Source organism: Pistacia vera, unplaced genomic scaffold (genome assembly GCF_008641045.1).
Source record: "Pistacia vera cultivar Batoury unplaced genomic scaffold, PisVer_v2 Contig718, whole genome shotgun sequence".
NCBI classification, from domain to species: domain Eukaryota; kingdom Viridiplantae; phylum Streptophyta; class Magnoliopsida; order Sapindales; family Anacardiaceae; genus Pistacia; species Pistacia vera.
Genome location: NW_022196577.1, coordinates 85046 through 107836, shown reverse-complemented (window position 1 = coordinate 107836; position 22791 = coordinate 85046). Strand labels below are relative to the sequence as shown.

At 36.4% G+C, this 22791-nt stretch overlaps 1 pseudogene; it reads right to left on the bottom strand.

Moving 5' to 3' along the window:
* Positions 1 to 11625: 11625 nt before the first annotated feature.
* LOC116114658 lies at positions 11626 to 15472 on the bottom strand (annotated as a pseudogene).
* Positions 15473 to 22791: the final 7319 nt, after the last annotated feature.

The following is a 22791-nucleotide window of genomic DNA, read 5'->3' as shown; positions in this document are numbered from 1 at the left end:
GCTTATCTTTAACTAATTTTTTTTTTTTTGGTTATCTCACAAGTTAGACATATTTATAGTTGGTACCTGAAATGAGAATAAATATAATTTATTCTCAATAATTTTGCCGATAAGAAACAAATTGAGTTACAATCCCAGAAGATTTTCCAAATCTTCATGAAAATCATATATATCTCTATTATTCATGTTCATCAAGGATCGTTATGTTAACAATAACCACTGAATAATAGAATGAAAATTTGTGTCAAATTTTTACTTCAAAGTTTAAGTTAAAGAAATCTCAATTTATTTATATCTTATTTTTTTCAAACATTATTTTAAAGTAAAATATAATTAGATTATACATAGTACATGTTCCAGAAGTTAATCTGCCATTCATACAGTCAATTTGATCATTAGAAATTGGTCCACTATTCCTAGACAATGCTAAAACTAAAAAGAAGTTAACATCATGCTGTCTCTTTCATGACTTACAGTTTAAGGCTTGGATTCTAAAGTTAAAAAATTCTCTACACTGAAATCTCGAAATTTCGAAGTTATCTTGTTTTTTTGTCCCTTTTCTCTTTTTATTTTATTTTAAATACCTACTATCGATAACTTGTGTTTATTAAATCCCATATCATCAAAAACTCTATTCCCTCACTTAAGAACTTTGTAAATAGTGGCTGATACATGCTGCGTGGAATCAGGTCAGTAGCTACTAAATCAGATCTTCAAAACTGGGTTGGAGTTTGGAGTTGGTTGCTGGTAAGAGACCTGATCCTGTTGGATCTTCACTTTAGAGATTATGCAAATTCAGGGAGGACTGAAGCTGTTGCAAGCTCTTTGGTCCTACATTTAGTTTGCTGTATTTTGTGTTGGTGAATTTGTCCTGCATTTTATGTTGTCCTGCAGAATCCGTTTGTTTGTGCAGTTGTTTGCTGCATTTTTGTAGCTTGTGCAGTGGTTCTGCATTTTTGCAGCTTGTGCGATTGGTCAGTCACCGGAAGTTGGATTTTGTACTGTTTCCGAGAGAGCTTTTGCTGGTTGGGCAGGCGGCTGTTTTCTCTGCAAGTTTCTTGCGGTCTAGTGTATAGCATTTTTTTGTTTTTTTTATAAGATGGCTATCCTAGTTGCTCTTGATTCTTTTGTGAGCTTTGTCTCTTGGGCTTGTCCAAGGGCTCCTGGCTGTAAAGGAGAGTCTCATTTTAGGTGGAAATTCTTTTATTCTTTTCTATAATTACCAGGTTTATCAAAAAAAAAAAAAAAAAATTGTAATAGTGTATACATGTCAATAGTTTTTGTGACAAGAGAAGTGAGCAAGGAAGTAGACTATGCTTATGAATGTAGTAATCAGAAATGCAATTTTGTTCCAAATCTCAACAAATTAGAAGTAAAAACATTTCTTGTGCTCTATTTGAAATATGTTGAAATAATTAAAAAAAAAAAAAGAAAAATTTATTTGAAATTTATTCTTTAAAGATGAATATATGAAAAGCGTCATTGCTTCTAAATCCTTTTTTCCAGAAAAAGAACAAACATTTGGTCTGTTTCTCAAATTTTGGCAAGAACATCTCCCAATTTTAGACAGTCACATGACCTCATGACAGTATGTCACCTGAAAATCAGTTCTGCAGTCAGTTTGGCATAATTTATTTACTATTTTAAAGAGCATGAAGAATCTTCAGTTTCTTATTTTGATCTGCCTTTTCACAGTGACTCATATCCAGTTATTTATTGCACTTCCTTACAAGCTCAAAACTTTAGATTATTAACAGATTTAACACACCACACAGAGCCTGAAGCAAAAGTTAATTTAAAGACTTCATTGACATCATGCATTCCATCATGTTATACAGTTTCTGCATGTAATCCTAACAGAACAGAAGAGTGTGAGTTCAATTATTTTAAGACTTGACTGGCATCATATGGTATCCATATTTCAGAGTTTCTGTATGTATTATCTGATTTGTCCTATTCTATTGCCGATGAAGCAACAATTTGTTTACAACCAGTCTAAAATCATTACAGGAGAAACGGGAGACTAATTAGTTTTCAGCTTGTTGCATAATATCTTGGATTACAATGTCAAATTAGATAAGAAGACCCCCCTTCTTCTAACGCAGTTTTTGCAATCTCTCCAACTTCTTTTGCTCTTTTTCTTCTCTTCTTTGCTTCCTCTCCTCCTCCCATTAGTTCTTCTATAGCTTTTTGAATTCTTTCCCGTTTTATCAATACTCCAAACTTGTCTTCTTCCCCCCTTTCACACCGAAAACTCAGACCCCAACCTCACACTAATTTTCACAACCTGCATAAACTTCTCATTATAGAACTGCTCAGCACAGAGGCCATGTCGCCATTGGCACACCTGCGCATATCCTTCTAGAGTTGAGTTCCAACCACATGCGTCAAGAATCCTCCAATGGCTGGTGAGATAAAATTAGAACCTGTGGAGCCAACCACGAATTACAAGCCCTCTTCCTTTGATTCTGTCTTCAAAATTTTCCCTGATTCCATTTCTCAAACTCTTTATTCCCCAGTTTTGATAACCCAAATAAAAGGTCGGCTGGATGCTTCTAAGGCTAGGCCAAGATCTATCAGTTGTGGTGCTCCCAGGCGACTCAGGCTTCCTAGACAAACATAGACTACAGACCTAGATCCTGTAAATCAAGCCATTTTAAACAGTGGTCTCCATCATTGAGGCTTTGTCGCCTCTCTCAAATTTATCCAAATTCTCCTTGTTGCATAATGACACTGGTCCTATGCACCAAACTTTATCTCCCCTAACCTTTCGAAATTCTTTAATATAAGATGATTCCAGCTCCTCAAAAGTGTTTACTACACTCCATAGGCTGCTAGCTCAGTGTTTCTAATCTCATAGCGGAGTCTCTAGCATCCGTTGGCCATATTGACAGCATTAGGTAGCTGAGCTTTTGTTATTTGTATTCGGTCAGGCAAACCAGGATCACAAATGGCTCAAACTCAAAACATTTTCATGATCTTAGTAGCTAATATATTATGTGTACACAACAAGAAAACAACTTGTCCCATCAAATACAGGCCTTGGAATCCGATACTTTTGAGCATTAGTGTGACTCCAACAAGATTTTTATCAGAAATTATACAACTGGGTTGAGGCTGTAACTCATCAGGATTTTTTTCAATTGGTTTTTGTAGCATACTAATGGCAACAAGGAGATTTTTGAACATATCTCGTGAGGGAGTGCATCCATGCTCTCACATCCATTAGCAAGCCAGCTTCGAATATGGAAATGGAACTTGGAAAAGTTGGATATGGAGCCCAGATTCAATGGCTCTATCAACAATTGTTTTGAATCGCGAAGCATTTAGAGGGGTTGTGATAATAGTAACATTTACACCACGCTGTGCCACTAGTCTAGCCATGTCATCATGGAATTAAGTGGCCATGAGCCAGGTGTGGGAGAAAAACAAATTGAAGTAGTTGGTTTTGAGAGGCCTATTATTAGTTTTATTGAAGGGTGGATCAAAATAGGTTGAAAATTCAGAATTTTGTTTTTGTTAAAACAAACCTAACCTCGGATCCTATAAGCTAGATTTGGCTTTCAACTACCTTTTTTTGTATCTTCAACTAACATTCTTTTGTCCCTTCATGTGAGGACAAGAAAGCTTTGATTCCTCTACATCTTTCAGTATAGCAGTGATGTAAGCGCCTACTAAGCAAGATAGAGATTCATTGCCCATCCAAACAACATGTGACATCAGATCAAGCATATGATTAACTGACTATTTTTAGCAGAATCTTAGTAACAAATGTACTTACAAAAAGCCAACAAAATCTCTTATATCTCTTACTCACTGTCTCCATACTACTTTAGCAGTGCACTTAATTTTGTTATTTGATTACAATAAAGGTGTTGTGATAAAGAATTGCATGAAATGATTAAATCAAGTGAAATAACAAGAGTTCCATGGACAACATCAAAATAAAAAAATAAAGTATTTCTTAGCATTTTTGTATGCTTAGCATAGAAAGTATAACTCTCAAAGGAAAATTATTATATGACCCATTGTAAGATGTCAATGACAAATAACCCATTTTGTAATTGATTTGTAGTAGGGCCGAATTATAAAATAATCACTCCTCAATTGATTTGTAGACCTTTCCTAACTTTTTTGGAAAAAATTTCCTTAAGCGAAAAAACCTCATCACTTCTCTCTTCCTCTCCTTCTCAGTTTCTCTCCAAAACCTACTCCATCTCACTCTAATTCAGTCAACAGCACCTTAATAACAACACATTGCTAAACTCTAAATCTGTACTATAAAGAATAAATTTTCATCTAGTATAGAGGTAATTTTTAAAGATTTTGTTCCTTTAAATTGGTAGATCTATGCTTTTCTTTTTCTTGTAAATATAATTGCATATTATCTTTATGTGAGTTTAATGCAAGTAAAACGTCCATATTTCCCTAAAAATTGAATACTTAGTTTACCTAAATGGATTCCAAAGAATTTGAAGAACTCAGCGCCTCCAGCACTACACCCGATCTAACTTGAGTGAGGTCACACAGCTGATGAGTCTAGCCACTTGAGGTGCTCGACTCTATCATTTGCACCATTACAATCACAAATCCTATTAATATACTTTAAATCTAAATACCCTAAACCCTAAATATAAGCTTTAAATGGTAAGGAAACTTAGAACCCCTTACCTTTGACTCCATACTCATGGACAAAGACGAACCCGAACCTCCTCTTCACCAAGAATCAATTCAAATTTCAAACTCAACAACTCTTTGGTGAGAAATGCCGAATGATGAAGTAAAATGTTGGCTAAATTGTTGAACTAAAATGCTATTTCTTTAGGTTTCTAACTTTGTTTCGTCTGGGTGCCCATTTGGTCAGAAAATTTCCCTATTCTGTCAATTTTAGAAACCATTTTCCACACTATTTTTTTTGGCTGTTGTGATTTGTTTGGGATGGTGTGGGTAAAGATGTTCAAAGCCTTCACCTTCTAAAGGGGGTAATTCGATATCTTAAAATGTCACTAAGTAAATTTTCCTAACTCAAAAAAAGAATTGAGTACAAGTCTAGCAGCAAGCAAACTAGCTAAGGGGAATTACGTTTATTCTTATTAAAAAAGCAAGCCTGTTTCTAAACCCTTGTAATGTTCAACAACCCATAACTAGACTTGTAAGAGGTGATATCACTTAAAATTAACCATTAAACAACATCAGAAACTAAAAAGCAATTTACCTGTTCCTTTCCATCTCTGAAGACGAATTTTCTGGAGAACCACCTCCGAGTTTACACTCTTCATCTTATCGTTCCACCTGCATAGTTTAGATAAATCCCGCGTAGAAAATGATGTCTTGGTCGAAGCCCAGAATAAAAAAAAAAAAAAACAAAATAATAATTTATCCAGTAAAGATGAGAAAACATTCGAGCAGCCTCTCTATGACAAACAATTAAGATAAAATTGGCTATTGCCCACTTGATAATGATCCAGTTTTGTATTTGTGAGGCCCATTAGCAGACTCAACAATCCTTAAAAAGAATATTTAAGTAATGGAATTTATGCACCACAAAAACTCTTCAAGCTTTTTATTTAGAAATTTACTTTAAAATATATTTTATTTTATTTCAAAGAGATTTTTCTTTTTAATCTTCTTCATCTTTTATCTCCTTGACTTGTGTTTTTTTCACAATTCAGTTAATTTTAAATGGGATTTTATATCATCTTAATACCTTTTTTTTGTTTTGTTTTTTGGTATGGTAATTGGTCTTTCAACTCCTCAATCCATCTTTCACTCTCATCAGGCCATTTCTCATGTTAATCTTTCAGTGTTTCATGGTTATAGGGATATCTAAGCAATTTCTTAATATTTTAAACTTCTAAAGTATTTGTAAAGGACCAATTTGTAATATATTTTAGTTGTAGGGAAGTTTTGTTAAAATTTATAAAAAATTTTAACAAATCTAGGAGGGCTATAGGCCGACCGAGCCCAGCTTAAGTTAACTTCCACTGCCTATAAAATAGGATAGTAACTTTTCACCATCATTCGCCTTCCAGTCAAGAACGTATTGACAACCAGTCACTATTCCAGGCACCACAATGCCACCAAAAATCATGGCCATGGCTGAATAGCCTTAAAAACCCTCCACACTACCCGGAGGCTGAGACTATATAAATTCCCCCAAAGGAGATCGGTTATAGGTAAGACTGCTATAAGAATCAAATAATATTTTTATCTCCGTTTTCGTATGTTATTGATTCGATATCTGACTTAAGCATTAAAGAGGAGACATCGAAACTCTCTATCTAAGATTAGCGAATGTTTGTTTAATTGATTGTAAGGTCCTCAAGAATCTCCCAATTTAAGCGAAACTCTGTTCCAAGACTTCTAATGCATTAGGTTTGCATGAGTCGATTTGTAATGCAAAACTTTATTTCTTAATAAAGTTTATTGATTTATTTTCTTCTCAATTAGGATGATTTAAGTTTTACTTTATTATTATTCATTGATTAAGGTCAAAGTGCGGTCACGTAGAAATTTCATTATGCTACGTTTATGGATTTTAAAGCTACTTGAATTGAGATGACGGTTAATAGAATTTATTTAGAAAATTTCTATTAACTTAAGTCTTAACTTTACTGAAGGGAGAGTTAGAATTTGTGATAGTTATTTTATCTCTTATTAATTTGGACTTCATTGAAGAGGGAGTTCAATGAATAATGTTAATGAAACTTATGGATTTAAATGAAGTGAGAAGAAATCTATGGATTAAATGAAGTTAGGAGTTAATAAGAAAGTTACATTAAGGGATTAAGTATAATTAAATGATAATTTGCCTATAAATTGTAGAGCCTAGAAAGGGTTCAATATAACTATTCGTTCCTGAGAGCCTTGATGAAGGAAATTGGAGAGAGAATACCAATGAGAGAGTGAAGGTTGATTAAAGTAGGGCTATGAAAAATAATTTGAAAACCGAACTGAACAGGAAAATCGGACTGAAAAACTGGTTTTTCGGAGTAACCAGTTCAATTTTGGTTTGCAAAATTGAGAAAACTGGAAAACCCTTTTAGTTAACGGTTCAAGTATAATTTTGAATCAATTAACTAAAACCTATTTTACAAACTGGTTTTCCCAAAAAATTCTAAATTCCATATGTTCAATTATTCAATTCCCCCAAAATTTTACCCTAACCCTAAAATATCTCTTAACCCAAAAAAAAAAAAAAAACCTTATTATTCTCTGACTCTGCCTTTGAAGTTTGAATCGTTTCTGTCTCTTACTCTATTTGCCTTTGAATTGTCTTTGTCTTCTTGCCTTTGAATCGTCTTTGACTCCACTCCAACTCTCGATTCCCAAACAGTGAACACTGAAGAGTGAAGTCTAAACAACCACTAGCAATTTCGACTCGGAATCCGGTGAAACACCGAGAAGGCTGGGCGAAACATGGAATTAAATGATGGTGAAAATGCTTGTAAGAGGTGTTGGTTGTCTTTAACTGTTGGAAATCTTTTTATAAGCATGAAACTTTGTTTTTGTGTATGTGTGCTGTCTCTTTGATGAATGGTTATACACGGTTATGGAGAAATTAAATAATTTTTTTTTTTAAGTAGTGGTTAATGGATATGCACTTGTATATATATATATTCTATATTATATATATACACACTTGTTGGCTGGTGAGTGGTGACTCTATCATTATGGGCACTTGGAATGAATTCATTCTTTTGGGCTTCAATCTCCACTTTGATATTCAATAATCTTGGCCCAATAAAGCTAAACCCTCTCTTCACTTGGATTGACATTATTCCTCAGCATTGACTTGAGTTAAAGACTTTTTCACATGCTTCCAAATTTATTCACCGAAAACAAAAATAATATTATTTAAATAAAGTATAACAAAATATATTTATGAGTAATAAATAATAGACCCAAGCAAAAACAGAGAAAATATAATTATAGTGATTCTTGAACAAAGTCTTACGCTTAACCACCGGGAATTTATAAGTCTCGTCCTCTTGAATGTGTGAAGTGTTTTTATGTCTTTTGGCCATGATTTCTGGTGGCATCGTGGTGCCACAATGGCAATGCAAGAAATAAGTTTAGTTAGCGACAATATCCCCCTTTACGCCACAAGTCTCCACAAATTGATGGGGTTTAGGCCTTTTTCGCCTTTGGGTATACTTCTCAGTTTGGGCCTTAGGCAGCCCTACTTTTTTTGTCATGTCATCAATCTTGAACCATAGTTAGGTTTTTCTAGACCCATTTATCATGGGTTTGTTGTTGGGCTTCTTTGTTTTAGGTTAGGCTCGTTTTATTCCCTTCCGAATTTAGAATTTACCATGTTTTCATCCTGGAAACACTATAACAAAATCATTTCCCCTACTAAAATTCTTAAAACCCAAACTAAACATTAGCCCAAACTAAGGGTGGGAGAAATTGTTCGGAAACCGAACCGAATGGAAACTGAACCAAAAACTATACCAAAAATCCATTTTTTTTGCAAACCGATTCGGTTTGTGAAAATTGAAAAACCGAAATCTGTTCGGTTTTTGGTTTGAGAGTTGTCCCAAACCGTTTTTACCCCAGCCCTAACCCTAGGTATATAAAGAAAATCAAAATGTGTTTTATTGTTTTTTGGCTTTTGCAAAATCTCTGCCTCCAGACTCCGCCAATGTCTCCCACCACCAAACTCCATTACCCACCATCCTCTGTCTCATCACTCATCAGCATTTGTCATCACCATCAACCATTATCATAGCCGAACGGCGACACCCTCTAGTGACCACCAACAACCACCCAACGACGACCACAATCCATTTCCTTAAACCACGACAACGTCGACCACGGCTCCATTTCCACTTCCATGAACATGAATGGCGACGACTAGGGCTTCAGTTCCACTTCCACGAATGACAACAACCATGAGCCCATGACCAATAGTCCATTGCCGATTCAGATCTTCAATCCTCAGTTGCTCCACGCCCAGTAGTCCACCAACTAACTGTCGATTCAGCAAGGTAATGCATCTCTAATTCTATTGAATGTTGATTTGTCTGTATGTGAGATACTGAGATGTACATATTGATTTTCGATCTCACCTTACTAGTATTCTTAATCGGAGACTATTTTGTTGTTCATTTGGGTAATGTAAAAGTAAAATATACACTTGCATCCACCATTTTTTATGTCAATGAAATTTAGATTATGGTGTCTTTTTTTTTTTTTTTTTTTTTTTTTTTTTCGAAGCATTCGTTGAATTCAATTAATTTTGTTACTAATTTTGAAGGTTTTGTATGCTCCTTAGTCCCTGTGTAAAATCTATGTTAAGTTTGTATTAGCGCTCTCCAGGATCGTTTTCATATCATTCTGGATATGAAGCTTTGATAAATGATAGTATAGAACTTCGATTCTAGCTATTTGTAATTTATTTTAGAGAAGACCCTTGGAATTGGAGTAGTGGTGTTGAAACTTCAATTATACTTTGCTATAGAATAACTCTTAATACTTCTCTTATTGTAATTGAAGTTTTTGTAGAATAAAATAATTGTGGCATATAGTAATGACATGGGAACAACTCTCTCAAGAAACTAAAGAAAATAACATGCACATGACACTTTTTGAATTGTCAAAGACCATTGTCGTTTGGAAAGAATTGTTACATTTGATATGTTGTGGAAATAAGTTTTTGATGCAGATCTTGAGTTGGAAGAATTGTTACATTTTGTTGTGTTGTGGAAATTGTTACATTTGTGGATGAGAAGGGATAGAGTTTGTTATTTTTGGTGATAGACGGGTTTGAACTTTTCTCATGGATTATTTTTTATTGACCTTTTTTTCCCTTTTACTATTGCAGATTGTTACTTTACCATGAAGGCCTGAATTGAAGAAGTCTGGACTTTGGAGATTTGAATTTTGAAGTCAGACCTAAATTAAGATGGTTGAAGTCTTGAAGAAGACTTTTTTTATTTGAAAACTTTCACTTTTATGCCAATTTTTCATTAAACGACTAATGTATAATGGAATTCTTTATGTTTTCTAGATTCAGTATTTGAAAATAACACCGTTAATGTGTTTTTCATAGGAATAATACAACAACATACCCAAAAAATAAATAAAAATGTAATAATTTTACATTTGATGACTAAAATGTAAAAAATGTAGAATTTAGGGTTTTATTGGAAATTCTTGTTTGAAAACTGGTTAACTGAATAACCGAACCGAATATTCAGTTCGGTTTAAATTCGGTTTATTTCGTAAAAAGATTTGGTTTTGGTTTAGCCTTTTACCAAAACCGAAAACCGGTTTGGTTTTTGGTTTATGCAATCTGGTTCGGTTAATTGGATTATCCTACCCCTAGCCCAAAGGACAGATCCCAAGCCATGATGATAAGGGCAAAAGCCGTCCGTGAATCTTCAAAAGTCCAGCACATATATAAATTTTCACTATTACCACGTAGAGAATGCTTTTGAAAATCTTCCTCACTGCTCTTCGTATAGGTTTAACTCATCGTCATCTTCCTCACTTGTATATCGTCAAAAATAAATAAATAAAATTTTTAACTGTTATCATAATATTACTTCACTTTGCTGTTTGCAATTTGCATCATCAAAACAAAAGAAATTCATTAACAATTGTAAAATTAATAAAATTGCAACATACAGTTTTTATAGTTTCTGTTAATTAAATTACTTATTACTTGTTGTTAATTGATGGAATCTAATTGTATTTTGAAAAACCTATTTTATATTTGGAGTTTCTGATTTTTATGAAATAAAAAATCTCTCAAGTATTCAATTAGTTGTATCTGAAAAACTTTAGCAAGCAAACATAGAGTTTTAATGTTCTTAGCCTAGAAACCCTTTTAAGTCTTATGGTTTGTTGGGCCAAAAAATATATTTTGCAAGTGAGAATATTTCATTTCTTCCTGTTTAATTCAACTCTGTCAATGATGAAATTTGTTTTTAACTTATAAAATATTAAGTACGTTCCTCCTAACCTATGATTCAAAGATTTGCGACTATGGAAGAACTTAATTTTAAAATCAAACATTTTCCATTTCATATTTTTTCATCTCAAACATGTCTCCCTTTATTTTATAAGAGAATCAAATGCATCTTATTAATTTTTTATTTCTTATTATTTTTATCCTATCCTTATAAAGATGAGATCAAGTGCATTGTTTTTTTTTTTTCTATTTAAGAATAGATTTTGTTCGTATTTTTGATAATTTATTGATCATAAGATTTAGTTCAGGATTGTTTTGCAGCAATTACTGTTCAAGAGTTTCCATAGAGATGGATTGATGTTGGTTTGAATTTTTTTTAACTGATAATTCATTAAATAAGTAAACTATTCTCATTCAACCATTATTCTTTCAAGCGATTTCTAGTTCTGAAGTTGTAGGTATAAAAATAAAAAATTGGATTACTATTTCGTGCCTTCTTGTCAAGTTCATTCATTGACTTAAAGAATATAAAAGAATTAGGAGATTAATCATAATATAGAAAGACTGTACTAACTTTCCAGTAACAAGAACAAATGTACCATTATTTTAGCCTACAGTATTTGTTTTTTGTTACAGAAAAAAATAAAAGTTATAACTGGGGTTTGATCATGGATGACTGACCTGTAGTTGCATGACTGTTTGAATCAACCAGTCGTATTCAGGTAAGAAGAACCACCTTGTTTGACAGCTTTCTTGCCGATTCTCCAAGCTCTTTGGCTTTTCTTCTCCTCTCTTCTCCTTCATCTCCTTCATCCATCACCATCTCTACCGCCTTCTTAATCTTCTTTTTCTCCACCCAAGCTTCAACTTTTTGTTTTTCCGCCCAATCACCGACATCTCAACCCCCAACTCTCACACCAATCTTCAAAACCTCCACCAACAATTTCTCATTGTAAAATTGCTCCGCAACATCGGCCAAGTTATCATTGGCTTCCCCGAACTCACTCCTTCTAGTGTTGAGTTCCACCCACAATGCGTCAAGAACCCCCCGGTCGCCGAATGTGACAGTATCGAAATCTGTGGCGCCCAGCCTCTATAATCAGACCTCGCCCTTTAACCTTCTCTTCAAACACTTACTCTTCAAACCATTTCTCGAGTTCTGTTAAATGATCTCCTTCTCGGATCACCCAGATGAAAGAATGATTCGAGGCTTCTAACCCCAATCCAATCTCCATCAGTTGTTGATTTTCAAGTGTGAAGCTACCAAAGCAAACGTAACTACAGAGCTTGGTGGTTTGGAATCAGCCACTGCAGTGACTCGTGATCATTGGAGGCCTTGTTTTATAATCTCTTGCAAATGTGTTGCTAGTTAAAAAAGTGGGCCTATGCACCAATTTTCTTCACTTTTTTGTATTCTTCAACGTATCTCGGCTCCAGCTCTTCAAAAGTATTCACCAAAATCCCTTGTGCCGAATCCTCAGCTTCTTTGAACGTGGCCAACCGGATCGAAAACCATCTGAAAGGTTGATCTTGTCATAGGCAACTGGGTTCAGTAAACTCAATCCAATCAGGCATTTCAGGAACCAAAAATGGCTCCGAAGAAGAGTGATACTCTCACAACTTTGTGGCGTTCAATGTTGAGAGCACAAGAGACAAAAACAAGAAACTGTGTGGAAGATAAGCCTCGGAATGTTAAACTTAAGCGAGCTATGTGAAGTCCAGGGGAGACAATGTCAGAACGATACAGTCAGGCTTAATTTCTGACTCTCCAAGCAATTTTTCTAGCGGTTCTTGTAACATATTACTTGCGTCAAAAAATTTTGGGCTTAAGCTTGGAGAAGGGAGGGAATCCATGTTCTCACATCCCTCAGGCAATCCGACTTCTGTACCGGAAACTTGAGGGAGATGAATTGGATGTTAGGTTCAAGTGTTTGGCATAATCGAATAATTGCATTGTGTCGGATTGCGTTGAGGGGTTGATGATGATTGAGACGGCCATGCCGTGGTGAGCGAGGAGCTTGGCCATGTCTATGAGGGATAAGATGACTTTGGGACATTGAGGACCAAAAGGAATTGAAGCTGGTGGTGAGTTTGGGTAGCCATTGAGGAGAGCTTTGAATGGTGGCAGCGGTTGAGCTACGATCCAAGTGATGGGATTTTTGTTATATTATATAGAGACTAGAGAGATAATTGTGATGTCGTTAGCAAGCTTATCTTTAACTAATTTTTTTTTTTTTTTTGTTAATCACAAGTTAGACATATTTATAGTTGGTACCTGAAATGAGAATAAATATAATTTATTCTCAATAATTTTCCCAGATAAGAAACAAATTAGAGTTACAATCCCAGAAGATTTTCCAATCTTCATGAAAGATTTACCTATTCATGTTCATCAAGGATCGTTATGTTAAATACCCCTGAATTAATGATGAATTTTGTGTCAAATTTTTACTTCAAGAATTAAGTTAAGAATCTCAATTTAATTTAATATCTTATTTTTTCAAACATTAATTTTAAAGTAAAATATAATATAGATATAACATAGTACATGTTCCAAGAATTTAATCTGCCATTCATACTCCAGTTTGATCATTAGAATTGGTCCACTATTCCTAGACAATTGGCTAAAACAAAAAAGAAGTTAACATCATGCTGTCTCTTTCATGACTTACAGTTTTAAGGCTTGGATTCTAAAGTTTAAAAAATTTCTCTACAACTGAAATCTCGAAATTTCGAAGTTACTTTTTTTTTTGTCCACTTTTCTCTTATTTATTTTATTTTTAAATACATACTATCGATAACTTTGTGTTTTATTAAAATCCCATATCATCAGAAAACTCTATTCCCTCACTTAAGAACTTTGTAAATAGTGGCTGATACATGCTGCGTGGAATCAGGTCGTAGCTACTAAATCAGATCTTCAAAACTGGGTTGGAGTTTGGTAGTTGGTTGCGGTAAAGAGACCTGATCCTGTTGGATCTTCACTTTAGAGATTATGCAAATTCAGGGAGGACTGAAGCTGGCAAGCTCTTTGGTCCTACATTTAGTTTGCTGTATTTTGTGTTGGTGAATTGTCCTGCATTTTATGTTGTGCCTGCAGAATCCGTTTGTTTGTGCAGTTGTTTGCTGCATTTTTGTAGCTTGTGCAGTGGTTCCTGCATTTTTGCAGCTTGTGCAGATTGGTCAGTCACCGGAAGTTGGTTTTTGTACTGTTTCCGAGAGGCTTTTGCTGGTTGGGCAGGCCGGCTGTTTTTCTGGACCAGTTTCTTGCGGTCTAGTGTATAGCAGTTTTTTTGTTTTTTATTGTATAAAGATGGCGTATCCTTAGTTGCTCCTGATTCTTTTGTGCAGCTTTGTCTCTTGGGCTTGTCCAAGGCTCCTGGCTGTAAGGAGAGTCTCATTTTAGGTGGAAATTCTTTTATTCTTTTCTATAATTACCAGTTTATCGAAAAAAAAAAAAAAAAATTGTAAATAGTGTAATACATGTCAATAGTTTTTGTGACAAGAGAAGTGAGCAAGGAAGTAGACTATGCTTATGAATGTAGTAATCAGAAATGCAATTTGTTCCAAATCTCAACAAATTAGAAGTAAAAACATTTCTTGTGCTCTATTTGAAATATGTTGAAAATAATTAAAAAAAAAAAAAAAGAAAATTTATTTGAAATTTATTCTTTAAAGATGAATATAATGAAAAGCGTCATTGCTTCTAAATCCTTTTTTCCAGAAAAAGAACAAACATTTGGTCTGTTTCTCAAATTTTGGCAAGAAACATTCTCCAATTTTAGACAATCACATGACCTCATGACAGTATGTCACCGAAATCAGTTCTGCAGTCGTTTGGTCATAATTTATTTACATATTTTAAAGGCATGAAGAATCTTCAGTTTCTTATTTTGATCTGCCTTTTCACAGTGACTCATATCCGTTATTTATGCACTTCCTTACAAGCTCAAAACTTTAGATTCATTACAAGATTTAACACACCACACAGAGCCTGAAAGCAAAAGTTAATTTAAAGACTTCATTGCATCATGCCATTCCATCATGTTTACAGTTTCTGCATGTTTACAACAAGACAGAGAGTGTGAGTTCAATTATTTTAAGACTTGACTGGCATCATATGGTATCCATATTTCAGAGTTTCTGTATGTAATTATCTGATTTGTCCTATTCTATTGCCGATGAAGCAAACTTTTGTTTACAACCAGTCTAAATCATTACAGGAGAAACGGGAGACTAATTATTTTCAGCTTGTTTGCATAATATCTTGGATTAACAATGTCAATTAGATAAGAAGACCCCCCTTCTTCTACGCAGCTTTTGCAATCTCTCCAACTTCTTTTGCTCTTTTTCTTCTCTTCTTTGCTTCCTCTCCTCCTCCCATTAGTTTCTTCTATAGCTTTTTGAATTCTTTCCCGTTTTATCAATACTCCAAACTTGTCTTCTTCCCCCATTTCACCGAAAACTCAGACCCCACCTCACACTAATTTTCACAACCTGCATAAACTTCTCATTATAGAACTGCTCAGCAGACAGAGGCCATGTCGCCATTGGCACACCTGCGCATACCCTTCTAGAGTTGAGTTCCAACCACATGCGTCAGAATCCTCCAATGGCTGGTGAGATAAAATTAGAACCTGTGGAGCCAACCACGAATTACAAGCCCTCTTCCTTTGATTCTGTCTTCAAAATTTTCCTCGTATCCTTTCTCAAACTCTTTATTCCCAGTTTTGATAACCCAAATAAAGGTCGGCTGGATGCTTCTAAGGCTAGGCCAAGATCTATCAGTTTGGTGCTCCCAGGCGACTCAGGCTTCCTACAAACATAGACTAACAGACTAGATCCTGTAAATCAAGCCATTTTAAACAGTGGTCTCCATCATTGAGGCTTTGTCGCCTCTCTCAATTTATTATCCAAATTCTCCTTGTTGCATATGACACTGGTCCTATGCACCAAACTTTATCTCCCCTAACCTTTCGAAATTCTTTAATATAAGATGATTCCGCTCCTCAAAGTGTTTACTACCACTCCATAGGCTGCTAGCTCAGTGTTTCTATCTCATAGCGGAGCTCTAGCATCCGATGAGCCCATATTGACAGCATTGGTAGCTGAGCTTTTGTTATTTGTATTCGGTCAGGCAAACCAGGATCACAAATGGCTCAAACTCAGAAACATTTTCATGAATCTTAGTAGCTAATATATTATGTGTACACAACAGAGAAAAGCAACTTGTCCATCAAATACAAGCCTTGGAATCCGATACTTTTGAGCAGTTGGTGACTCCAAACAAGATTTTTATCAGAAATTATACAACTGGGTTGAGGCTGTAACTCATCAAGTTTTTTCAATTGGTTTTTGTAGCATACTAATGGCAACAAGGAGATTTTTGACATATCTCGTGAGGGGAGTGCATCCATGCTCTCACATCCCATTGGCAAGCCAGCTTCTGAATATGGAAATGGAACTTGGAAAAGTGGATATGGAGCCCAATTCAATGGCTCTATCAACAATTGTTTTGAATCGCGAAGCATTTAAGGGGTTGTGATAATAGTAACATTTACACCACGCTGTGCCACTAGTCTAGCCATGTCAATCATGGAATTAAGTGGCCATGAGCCAGGTGTGGGAGAAAAAACAAATTGAGTAGTTGGTTTTGAGAGGCCATTATTATTTTTATTGAAGGGTGGATCAAAATAGGTTGAAAATTCAGAATTTTGTTTTTGTAAAACAAACCTAACCTCGGACCTAAGCTAGATTTGGCTTTCAACTACCTTTTTTCCTTGATATCTTCAACTAACATTCTTTTGTCCCTTCATGTGAGGACAAGAAAACGCTTTGATTCCTCTACATCTTCAGTATAGCAATGATGTAAGCGCCTACATAAGCAAGATAGAGATTCATTGCCCATCACAAACAACATGTGAACATCAGATCAAGCATATGATTTAACTGACTTATTTTTAGCAGAATCTTAGTAAACACAATGTACTTAACAAAAATGCCAACAATCTCTTATAATCTCTTACTCACTGTCTCCATACTACTTAAGCAGTGCACTTAATTTTGTTTATTTGATTACAATAAAGGTTTGGTGATAAGAGAATTGCATGAATGATTAATCAAGTGAAAATAACAAGAGTTCCATGGACACACATCAAAATAAAAATAAAAGTATATTTCTTAGCATTTTTGTATGCTTAGCATATAGAATGTCAACTCAAGAAAATTAATTATATGACCCATTGTAAGATGTCATGACAAAATAACCCATTTTGTAATTGATTTGTAAGTAAGGGCCGAATTATAAAATAATCCCTCTCATTTGTTGTGTAGAACTTCCTAACTTTTTTGGAAAAAATTTCCCTTAAGCGAAAAAAAACCTCATCACTTCTCCTTCACCTTCTCAGTTTCTCTCCAAAACCCTACTCCATCTCACTCTAATTCAGTCAACAGCACCTTAATAACAAACCATTGCTAACTCTAAATCTGGTACATAAAGAATAAATTATCTAGTATAGAGGTAATTTTTAAAGATTTTGTTCCCTTAAATTGGTAGATCTATGCTTTTTCTTTTTCTGTGTAATATAATTGCATATTATCTTTATGTGAGTTTAATGCAAGTAAAACGTCCATATTTCCCTAAAAATTGAATACTTAGTTTACTGAAATGGATTCCAAAAGAATTTGAAGAACTCAGCGCCTCCAGCAACTACAACCCGATCTAACTTGAGTGAGGTCACACAAGCTGATGAGTCTAGCCACTTGAGGTGCTCGACTCTAATCATTTGCACCATTACAATCACAAATCCTATTATATAACTTTAAATCTAAAATACCCTAAACCCTAAATTTAAGCCTTTAAATGTAGGAAACTTAGAAACCCCTTACCTTTGACTCCATACTCATGGAACAAAGACGAACCCGAACCTCCTCTTCACCCAAGAATCAATTCAAATTTCAAACTCAACAACTCTTGGTGAGAAATGCCGAATGATGAAGTAAAATGTTGGCTAAATTGTTGAACTAAAAGCTATTTCTTTAGGTTTCTAACTTTGTTTCGTCTGGTGCCCATTTGGTCAGAAAATTTCCCTATTCTGTCATTTTTAGAAACCATTTTCCACACTATTTTTTTTGGCTGTTGTGATTTGTTTGGATGGTGGGGTAAAGATGTTCAAAGCCTTCACCTTCTAAAGGGGTAATTCGTATCTTAAAATAGTCACATAAGTAAATTTTCCTAACTCAAAAAAAAAAGAATTGAGTATAACAAGTCTGCAGCAAGCAAACTAGCTAAGTGGAATTACGTTTATTCTTATTAAAAAAAGCAAGCCTGTTTCTAAACCCTTGTAATGTTCAACAACCCATACACTAGACTTGTGAAGAGGGTGATATCACTTAAAATTAACCAATTAAACAACAATCAGAAACTAAAAAGCATTTACCTGTTCCTTTCCATCTCTGAAGACAGAATTTTCTGAAGAACACCCTCCGAGTTTAACTCTTCATCTTATCGTTCACCTGCATAGTTTAGATAATATCCCGCGTAGAAAATGATGTCTTGGTCGAAGCCCAGGTGTTAAAAAAAAAAAAAACAAAAAAAAAAAATAATAATTTATCCAGTAAGAGGAGAAAAACATTCGAGCAGCCTCTCTATGGACAACAATTAAATAAATTGAGCTAGTTGGCCACTTGATAATGGTCCGTTTTGTATTTGTGAGGCCCATATCAGACTCACAATCCTTTAAAAAGAATATTTAAGTAATGGATTTATGCACCACAAAACTCTTTCTAGCTTTTTTATTAAAAATTTACTTTAAATATATTTTATTTTTTTCAAAGAGATTTTTTCTTTTAATCTTCTTTCATCTTTTATCTCCTTGACTTGTGTTTTTTTCACAATTCAGTTATTTTAAAATGGGATTTTATATCACTTAATACCTTTTTTGTTGTTTGTTTTTTGGTTATGGTAATTGGTCTTTCAACTCCTCAATTCCATCTTTCACTCCATCAGGCCATCTCCATGTGTAATCTTTCAGTGTTTCATGGTTATAGGGATATCTAAGCATTTCTTAATAATTTTAAACTTCTAAAGTATTTGTAACTCTAAAAGATGACCTTATATTAATTAGTTTTTCGTTCCTATTCTGCTGTTCTTTCTTCTCTTTACTTTACACTTTACATTACTGTACTACTCTTTGTTCTTTTGTATGTTCCCGATTCTCCTATTATTTGTTCCCTTTACATAGGGGTAAATCTTTTTTTTTTTTTTTTTTTAAGCTTCGTTTTATTAACTCAGTAATCTGCTTGTTTTGGGCATTGCCTTCACCCAATTTCAAAATTCTGAGAAGAAAGTGAACGGTCTAACACCATAGTCAGGTGTCAACCTCAAATTGAAGCTACAGAACACTACACTCAGCCGCCTACCTCATTTATAATTTCGTTTTTTACTCCAAGCATTCATGTCTCTATCTCTTATATATGCTCTTACGTCAATATCGCAACCACCACAACTTTTAACAAACTTTACAGTCACCTGAATTGACAGAGCAATAAACCAAGAATATTCAGCAAAGCAATTTCTATATATCTCACAATTTTAACTTCTCCTTCAATTATACATCACCCTTATGCATTGGATTCTAAAACTTACTAATCTTACTTCGTCTTGATATCATATGTTATGCCTCAAAAGTAGGGTTGACGCAAAGCCCTGTCAGTGTAAGCGATTAGAGCTTAGGTAAGTTCTGCAGCCATTCAGACGCAGTCACGTTGCACACTGATGCAAGCGGCATACTCTGCCAAGTGGTTGTGGTGTGCCCAGGCTGGTGAAAGGCTGGAGGCGATCCACTTGTCAAATCCCTGCAAACGTCGAGTAAATCATCGAGCAGGTAATAACGCGCAAGGAAGATTTGCAAGGCAATCTGACCCACTTCTTTATTTAGTAATCATTACCTCAATTCATCCCACTATAAATAGAGGGATCCTCCTGCCGTTGTGTGGATTAGTAATTTCTCTCTGAATAGCATATATATTCTCTCTCTCTCTCTTGTAATCTCTTGTAAGTCAGCTGCTGAACGCGACCCTGATCTCAAATATATTAATACGATACCAGCGGACGCAGATTCGCTTACTTAAGCTCTGACCACTTTAAACATCGTTCTTCATCTTTTATTCAGTTCAATACCCCCGTACACGTGTGTCTTCTGAGTCAGCTCAACACTACCCATGTGTGTTTAGTTGGTGTCAAAATCATGCATAAACAGTTTTTGCGTTAAAAGGAAGGCTTGATTTAGTATTTGTCCTTCATCAGGAGAATCTCTGACTAATCGGTCCTACAACAGCAAATGGCTCACCCATTTGAACCTGAGCAAACCAATCATGGTGAAGAAGAGATCCCCCAAGTGCAAGAGGACACTTCTTCCGAAGTGCCCCTAGTCCCACAGAATCTCGTGGGGGATATCCTTTCAAGCTCACGGCTTGATCCAGCCCTCATGAGCTACCTGGAGAGGTTCAACAATACTCTCCAAACGGTCAACCAAAGGCTGGACCGCTTGGATCGGGTTGCGCCACACGAATCAAATGAGGCGGTGCCACCGCCAAAAACGCTTGCAGGTCGCATGAAAGCTCCAAAAAGGGCGATAGTCCGTGCTGCGCGCACTATAGCGTGTCAAAGGAAGAGAAAACAGGCGGCGAACAACGGGCCTATAGGCTCCGAGGGACCAACGAACACCAACCGCACCTCGGGTATGATACCTATGGCGCACAGACTCGGTGACATGTCGTGGCCTGAGTTGTCTCGTGCCACGTCACACGAGTACTCCCATAAAAGTGCAAGGCGGGGAGATTCCCATTATCGCTAAGATGACGACTCTGATCGTCATCGCGCGGGAAGTTCCCACCGTTCGTGGGTCGGTTTGCACCACTGTGGAGGTTGGGAAAGTTCCCCAGACTATTCAGCTCCATCGCACTACTCTAGCAAGCATGTGTCAAGAGCAGTTGGAACTGTCGGCCGAGGCGAGGAGGAATCCGACCTTCGGACTTTCCTCAATTGCAATCAAGAGGGTTGAACCCGCGTTGGGGAAAGCAATCCCCAGATGGCTCCGCTGCCTCAGATTGAAGAGCTACAGCGAGCTTTAGATCAGCTAAAGGCTTAGCAAAATGAGCAAGGGTAGGTCATAGAGGCGTCTCCCTTTTCTTCGGCTGTGTTAGTCGCCCTTCTCCCATCCAAATTCAGAATGCCCGATATGCGGATGTTCGATGGGAATTCTGATCCGCAGGATCATTTGTATGAATTCAACGACCTGATGGAACTTCACCAAGTTTCTGACTTGGCAAAATGCTGTTGCTTGGTAGTAACTCTAACATCTCATGCCAAGAGATGGTTCAGGTCGCTCCCGGCGGGATCGATCAGCTAGTAGAATCAGATGAGCTCGACGTTCTTGAGACACTTCCAAGCGAACAGGAAGTTCTCAATGCCTTTGAGGTACCTCAGCAACATAAGGCAAGAGAGGGATGAATCCCTCTAATCTTACATCAATAGGTTCCATAAGGAACTCCATAAAGTAGCTCATACTCCTAAAGAGTCCGTTTGGACTCTCATCATAGCGGGAGTTCGTCCACAGACAGATCTATGGAAAGAGCTGCAGTCAGAGGATGAAGTTTCTCTTACCTGCTTCTACAGCCTTACGGAGAAATACCTCTGTATTGAGAACTCTGTGGTGGCGCTCCATCGCCACAACCCCGGCACTTCAGGCAGTGCACCTGGTCAGGGGGAAAATAGGAGGACTGATCGCAAATGGGCTAATGACGATCAACTGAAAGGAAAGAAACGGCGGTTTGAGCCCAATAAGTCTTATGCTCTAGTTCCTCATTGTGATCGTGACAGGAATCAATATACCCCTTTGAATGCATCTGTCTTGGCCATTCTTGATAAGTCAGAAGAGGCTAGCCTGCTTGGAGAACCTGAGCCCATGAAAAATCCTCCCTCAGCTAGAAACAGTAAAAAGTACTATCGTTATCATCGGGACAATGGGCATCACACCATTGAGTGCCGAGCTCTCAAGCAGGCAATCGAAGACCTTATCAAGCAAGGGCATTTCAAAGAGTATGTTGATGACTTTGCTCCCGTAAGGGAGAAAAATCGAGAGGAACCGGGCAAGAAGCGTTGTGATCACAAGGGTATCTGTAGCGTGGGGATTATCTTTAGGGGACCACACCTCGGAGGGAACTCGCGAGGTACCTAAGAAAAATATGCTCACGCAGCCTATCACGACCCTATCCGTGTGATGAACATGACGCAACGACCATCAAAGGTTTGTAGAGAGGAGGAAATCACCTTCTCTAAAAAAGACGCAGTTTGATTGCATCATTCCCATGACGATGCTCTCGTCATCATGCCCCAAATAGGGTGTTGCGACGTCCACAGAATGTTGGTGGATAACGAAAGCATTGTGAACATCCTGTTCTAATGAGCTTTTGAAAGAATAAAATTGGATGAGGCCGAACTAAAGCTCGACTCTATCCCCCTATATGGTTTTACAGGGGATCACCTAATCCCCAAGGGAACGATCTCGCTTCTAGTCATTCTGGGTGACTCCGACGAGGTGACCAGGGTCATTGAATTCTTGGTAGTGGACTGCCACTCCGCTTTCAATGGCATCCTAGGGCGACCTCTACTAAGAAACTTCAAGACAGTCACTTTGATCTACCATCTCAAGATGAAGTTCCCTACTCCGATGGGGATAGGGGAAGTAAGCGGATCTCAACGCGCATCTCGCGACTGCTATGTAAGGGCAGTGCAGATGGCATGCAAAGGGAAAGGCATCCCGCGTGGCATTCCCGAACAAGCAATGACGATCAGTCGGATCGAACCA